Here is a 6502-nt window from a genome sequence, read left to right as displayed (position 1 = left end):
CTGTGGATAGAAGTGAGGAATTGTAACGGTAAGAAGACACTAACAGCCCCCAAACAGTCACCTGGATATAGGGTGCAAGTTGCAGCAGGAGTTAAAACTGGCATGTAAAGGGCCGGTCCCACCAGCATTCGATAGCATGGCATGCGTCTAGCGCGACCTAACGTGGCCGCTTGAGGTGTATGGCCTCACGGGGCCGGTCCCACTTCGACCGGCGGAGGCGTATGGAGTTGTGCGGGGCTGGTCCCGACATCGCGCGGGGCTCCGAAAATCTTGCACTGTCCGAAAATCCCACGCGCCAAAGGCAGGCGCATTGATGCCGTACGCAGCGTCTTGACGTTGTACGCAGCTCCTTGACAGCGTACGCCTAGCGCGTGGTGTTGCGCGATGACATCACCGCCCGACGCCGTGCGACGTCCAAATTCAGTCGGCCCGCCTCCTGCCCAGCTGATTGGTGAGTTTGACGTAAATTACGTCACGTGCGAATTTAGCGCGAATTTAGCGCGAACCTAACGCGAACTCCGCTTCCGTTATATCGCGCTAGACGCGTGCAATCGCATGCTGGTGGGACAGGCCCTTAACAAAGGTAATGCCACTGTGGTTACGGGAGATTTCAATATGCAGGTAGACTGGGAAAAACAGGTTGGTTCTGGACCCCAAGAAAGGGAGTTTGTGCAGTGCCTCTGAGATGGATTCAGAGCAGCTTGTACTGGAGTCTACCAGGGAGAAGGCAATTCTGGATTTAGTGTTGTCCAATGAACCAGGTTTAATAAGGGAACTCGAGATAAAGGAACCGCTAGGAGGTCGTGACCATAATATGATAAGTGTTAATCTGCAATTTGAGGGAGATGGTTAAATCGGAAGTGTCAGTGATGCAGTTGAACAAAGGGGACTATGAAGGCATGAGAGAGGAGCTGGCCAAGGTCGACTGGAAAAGGATTATAGGAGGAATAACAGTGGAACAGCAATGGCAGGAATTTCTGGGCATTTCTGAGCAGGATCATTTCATTCCATAAAGGAAGAAAGATTCTAAGAGGAGTAACTGAGCCATCCTCCGGTAGGCGGCGCGGCTCTGGCCAGCAGCGGCCTCTGCAGCCTGTCCGCGTTTTTGTTATTTTTTGTCTGTGTTTCTGTGTAGTTTTTGTTATTTTATGTTGGGTGTGTGTGTGGGGGGGTGGGGGGGGGGGGGGGGTGGGATGGGAGGGGGGGGGAAACTTTTGAATCTCTCCCTGCACTGGAGACCCGACCTTTTCTCGTCGGGTCTCAGGTGTCGTTGAGGCCGCAACGAGGAGCGGCCTCCAACAGGAAGAAGCCGGGGACTCTGGTGCCGACTCACCGTCGCCGTCGCGGAGCTGGCTGAGACCGGAGCGGGTGGAGCGGTGGAGGAGCGCTGCTGCTGCTGCTGAGTCGGAGGCTGCTGCTGCGGGTCTGCGGACGGCTCGGACGACCCCGCACGGCTCCCTGGAGGGAGACCGCTTTTCGGGCTGCTGCAACGGCGAATTCTCCCGCCCGTGTTGCGGGGTCGAAGAGCTCCTGGAGCGGGGCCTGACACCACTGCCCCGCGCGGCTGGAATGGCCGCGGGACTTTGCGAGCGCACACCGGGGGCTCCAACACCAAGACCCGGTGTGCGACCTCGCACCACCCGGCGTGGCTTCAATGGCCGCGGGACAATCGCCATCGCCAGCCGGGGGCTTTGACTTTGACTGTGACATCGGGGGGGGGGGAGAGTGCAGTGGAGAGATAAGTTTTTTTGGCCTTCCATCACAGCTATGTGATGGATGTTTATGTTAAATGTAATTATGTTGTGTCTGAGGTCTATTTGTGTGTAATGTATGGCTGCAGAAACGGCATTTCGTTTGGACCCCCAGGGGTCCAAATGACAATTAAATTGACTCTCTTGTAAGGGGCGACCGTGGCTGACAAGGGAAGTTAGGGGTGGAATAAAACTAAAAGAAAAGGTGTATAATGTAGTAAAGAGTAGCCGGAAGCCAGAGGATTGGGAAACTTTCAAAGCACAACAGAAGGAAACAAAACGGGCAATACGGGCTGAAAAGATGAAGTACGAGGGGAAGCTGGCCAAGAATATAAAGAAGGACAGTAAATGCTCTTTAGGTATGTTAAGAGAAAAAGATTAGCAAAGTCAAATGTGGGTCCCTTGAAGGTCGAAACAGGTGAAATTATTATGGGGAACAAGGAAATGGCAGAAGAGTTGATCAGGTACTTTGGTTCTGTCTTCACTGAGGAAGACACAAACAATCTCCCAGATGTACTGGAGGACAGAGGATCTAGGGAGACAGAGGAACTGAAAGAAATTGGCATTAGGTGGGAAATAGTGTTGGGTAGGCTGATGGGACTGAAGGATGATAAATCTCCTGGGTCTGATGGTCTACATCCCAGGGTACTAAAGGAGGTGGCTCTAGAAATAGTGGGTGCATTGGTGATAATTTTCCAATGTTCAATAGATTCAGGATCAGTTCCTGTGGATTGGAGGGTAGCTAATGTTATCCCACTTTTCAAGAAAGGAGCGAGAGAAAACGGGGAATTACAGACCAGTTAGCCTGACTTCGGTGGTGGGAAAGATGCTGGAGTCAATTAGTAAAGAGGTAATAATGGGGCATTTGGATAGCAGTAAAAGGATTAGTCCAAGTCAACATGGATTTATGAAAGGGAAATCATGCTTGACTAATCTTCTGGAATTTTGTGAGGATGTGACAAGTAAAATGGATGAAGGGGAGCCAGTGGATGTAGTGTATCTGGACTTTCATAAAGTCTTTGATAAGGTTCCACACAGGAGATTAGTGGGAAAAATTAGAGCACATGGTATTGGGGGTAGGGTATTGACATGGATAGAAAATTGGTTGTCAGACAGGAAACAAAGAGTAGGGATTAACGGGTCCCTTTCAGAATGGCAGGCAGTGGCGAGTGGAGTGCCGTAAGGCTCAGTGTTGGGACCGCAACTATTTACAAAATATATTAATGATTTAGATGATGGGATTCAAAGTAACACTAGCAAATCTGCCCATGACACAAAGCTGGGTGTCAGTGTGAACTGCAAAGAGGATGCTAGGAGGTTGCAGGGTGACTTGGGACAGGTTGAGTGAGTGGGCAGATGCATGGCAGACGCAGTATAATGTAGATTAATGTGAGGTTATCCACTTTGGCTCCAAGAGCAAGGGGGCAGATTATTATCTCAATGGTGTCAGATTAGGAAAAAGGGAAGTGCAACGAGACTTGGGTGTCCTTGTACACCAGTCACTGAAAGTAAACATTCAGGTACAGCAGGCAGTGAAGAAAGCTAATGGCATGTTGGCCTTCATAACGAGACAATTTGAGTATAGGACAAAGAGGTTCTTCTGCAGTTGTACTGGGCTCTGGTGAGACCACACCTGGAGTATTGTGTGCAGTTTTCATATCCTAATTTGAGGAAGGACAACCTTGTGATTGAGGCAGTGCAGCGTAGGTTCATGAGATTGATCCCTGGGATGGCGGGACTGTCATATGAGGAAAGATTGAAAAGACTCGGCTTGTATACCCTGGAGTTCAGAAGGATGAGAGGATATCTTATAGAAACATATAAAATTATAAAAGGACTGGACAAGCAAGTTGCAGGAAAAATGTTCCCAATGTTGGAGGAGTCCAGAACCAGGGGCCACAGTCTAAGAATAAGGGGTAGGCCGTTTATAACTGAGATGAGAAAAAACTTTTTCCCCCCACGAGAGTTGTGAATCTGTGGAATTCCCTGCCACAGAAGGCAGTGGAGGCCAATTCACTGGAATGAATTTAAAAGAAAGTTAGATAGAGCTCTAGGGCAGAGGTTGCCAACCTTTTTCGTCCCGTTTACCCCTGGTAACTTTTTGAAAGTAAATTTACCCACACCATGTTTTGTTCAGTAATTTGAGTTTACACTTCAACCATAATAAAGCAACTGACAAAGGGGACATTTTTAACAAATCAAGAATCTGCGGGTAAATTATTATTATCGTGGGATGGTGGAATGTGTTTTGTGTTTTCCCACGCTGGTCATTTGTTCCTCAAGACCTGGGGGGTAAATTTACCCCAAGTGGTGAACCCTTGCTCTAGGGGCTAGTGGGATCAAGGGATATGGGGAGAAGGCAGGCACGGGTTATTGATTGTGGATGATCAGCCATGATCAAGAGTCTAGTGTTTTATTGTCATGTCCCGGACGGGACAATGAAATTCATACTTGCTGCAGCACAACAGAATATGTGAATATGTAAACATTGTATATAACGGGGAAAACAAAGAAAAGGTTCAATAAATAAAATATAGTGCAAATAACAAATAATAAGTCTTTCGCAGTTCTGAGCTCAGAGCTTATTCATTGTGTTTAATAGCCTGATGGCCGTGGGGAAGTAGCTATTCCTGAACCTGGACGTTACAGTTTTCAGGCTCCTGTACCTTCTTTCCAATGGCAGTGGAGAGATGAGTGTGTGGTCAGGATGGTGTGGGTCTCTGATGATGCTGGCTGCCTTTCTGATCACAATGAATGGCGGTGCTGACTCTAAGGGTCAAATGGCCTCCTCCTGCACCTATTTTTTACGTTTGTAAAGGTTTTCACAGTACAGGTACCTCGATGCACGTGCCACTAAACCAAACAGATTCCACATATCACAGGCCAATGGGTAAAACCTGCACCATGATTAGAAAAACACTTTAATGACAGGTGTTCTCATGCATTAGGAAGGCAGGCAAAGTACATTAGTGCAGGTACTGGCTGCTCTCTCTGCAGGTCGGCATGGTGCTGCAGCGGTAGTTCCTGCGTTACAGCACTGGAGACCCGGGTTCAATCCCAGCCACGGGTGCTGTGTGTTTGCACGTTCTCCCAGATCTTCGGTTTCCTCCCACACTCCAAAGACGTACAAGTTTGTAGGTTAATTGGCTTGGGGTTGTATACTTGGAATAAGTGTAAATTGCCCCCAGTTTGTGCGTGTGTGTGTGTGTGCGTGTGCGTGTGCGTGTGTGTGGGCTTGTGTTAATGTGCGGGTGTCGCTGGTCGGTGCAGACTCATAGGAAACAAATAGTTGCAGGAGTAGGCCCTTCGAGCCAGCACCGCCATTCAATATGATCATGGGTGATCATCCACAATCAGCAGCTCAGCACGGCCAGTTGGAGATCAGCGCTCCCTGAAGCTGCTGATCTGGGCAGCCGCTGCTGTCGACTGGTGATCCACACAAACATTTGAATATTATTACTGCCTCCACCTGCCAACACCTACACGGTGACAGTGGCAAGCTACAAGTGGGAACTACACCAATACACACTGCGTCTCCCTCAGCCCAACCTGTCACCCCCACACCCCCACTATTCAAGGCAAGCTCACTGGAGTAGACTGCAAAATAATTGTCTTTACATTCTGATGACAACTCTGCAGTTTTGCCAACACTGTGTATAACTGGACAGTTTATCCGACAATTACATGGAGAATAGTTCCCAGAATTGTGTACAGTTCAGTTTACAGATACAGCGTGGAAACATTCGGGCCACCGAGTCCGTGCCGACCAGCGATCCCCGCACACTACCACTATCCTACACACACTAGGGACAATTTACACTTATACCAAGGCAATTAACCTACAAGCCCGTACGTCTTCGGAGTGTGGGAAGTAACCGAAGATCTTGGAGGAAACCCACGCAGGTCACGGGGAGAATGTAGAAAATAGGTGGAGCAGGCCATTCGAGCCAGCACCAATCATGGCTGGTCATTTAAAATCAGTACCCCGTTCCTGCTTTCTCCACATATCCCTTGATTCCGTTAGCCCCAAGAGCAAAATCTAATTATCTCCTGAAAACATCCAGTGAATCGGCCTCCACTGCCTTCTGTGGCAGGGAATTCCACAGATTCACAACTCTCTGGGTGAAAACATTTTTCCTCATCACAGTCCTAAATGGCCGACCCCTTATTCTTAAACTGTGTGTGACCCCTGGTTCTGGGGAACATTTTTCCTGCATCTAGCCTGTCCAGTCCTTTAAGAATTGTTTGTGTTTGTTTGTATAAGATCCCCTCTCATCCTTCTAAATTCCAGTGAATACAAGCCCGGTCAACCCATTCTTTAGCCATGTTGATCCATTCTTTGGAGCGGTGGGCTGAAGCAGTGGCGTAGCGTGGGGGGGGGGGGGGGGGGGCAGTCGCCCCGAGCGCTAAATTTTTATGGGCGCAAAAAAATTGTTGGGTAAATTTTTTAAATAAAATTAGGAGGCCTGGGGAGCCGTTGGAGCGAGGAGGTCTTGCCTGGAGCAGTGACTATAAAAACAGCGCGGGGCTTGCTTCTACAGAGGCCCGGGACGTGCCCCAGCTCCGAGTTCTGGTCGCCGTTGTCCCAACTCCGAGGCCAGGCCGCTGCTGCTGTCCCAGCCGCCGCTGCCTCTGCCACAGGTCCGTTGCCGCCAGCTCCGCCATTAGGCCTCGGCGCAGGCGTAGACGGGGGATATGACAAAAGAAGTCACATCCACCGAAGAGACCAAAAACGTGTTCTTTCCCCTCCT

This window comes from Leucoraja erinacea, chromosome 8, assembly GCF_028641065.1.
Source record: "Leucoraja erinacea ecotype New England chromosome 8, Leri_hhj_1, whole genome shotgun sequence".
NCBI classification, from domain to species: domain Eukaryota; kingdom Metazoa; phylum Chordata; class Chondrichthyes; order Rajiformes; family Rajidae; genus Leucoraja; species Leucoraja erinaceus.
The sequence above is the reverse complement of the archived record's forward strand: the minus strand, read 5'-3'. Positions refer to the sequence as shown.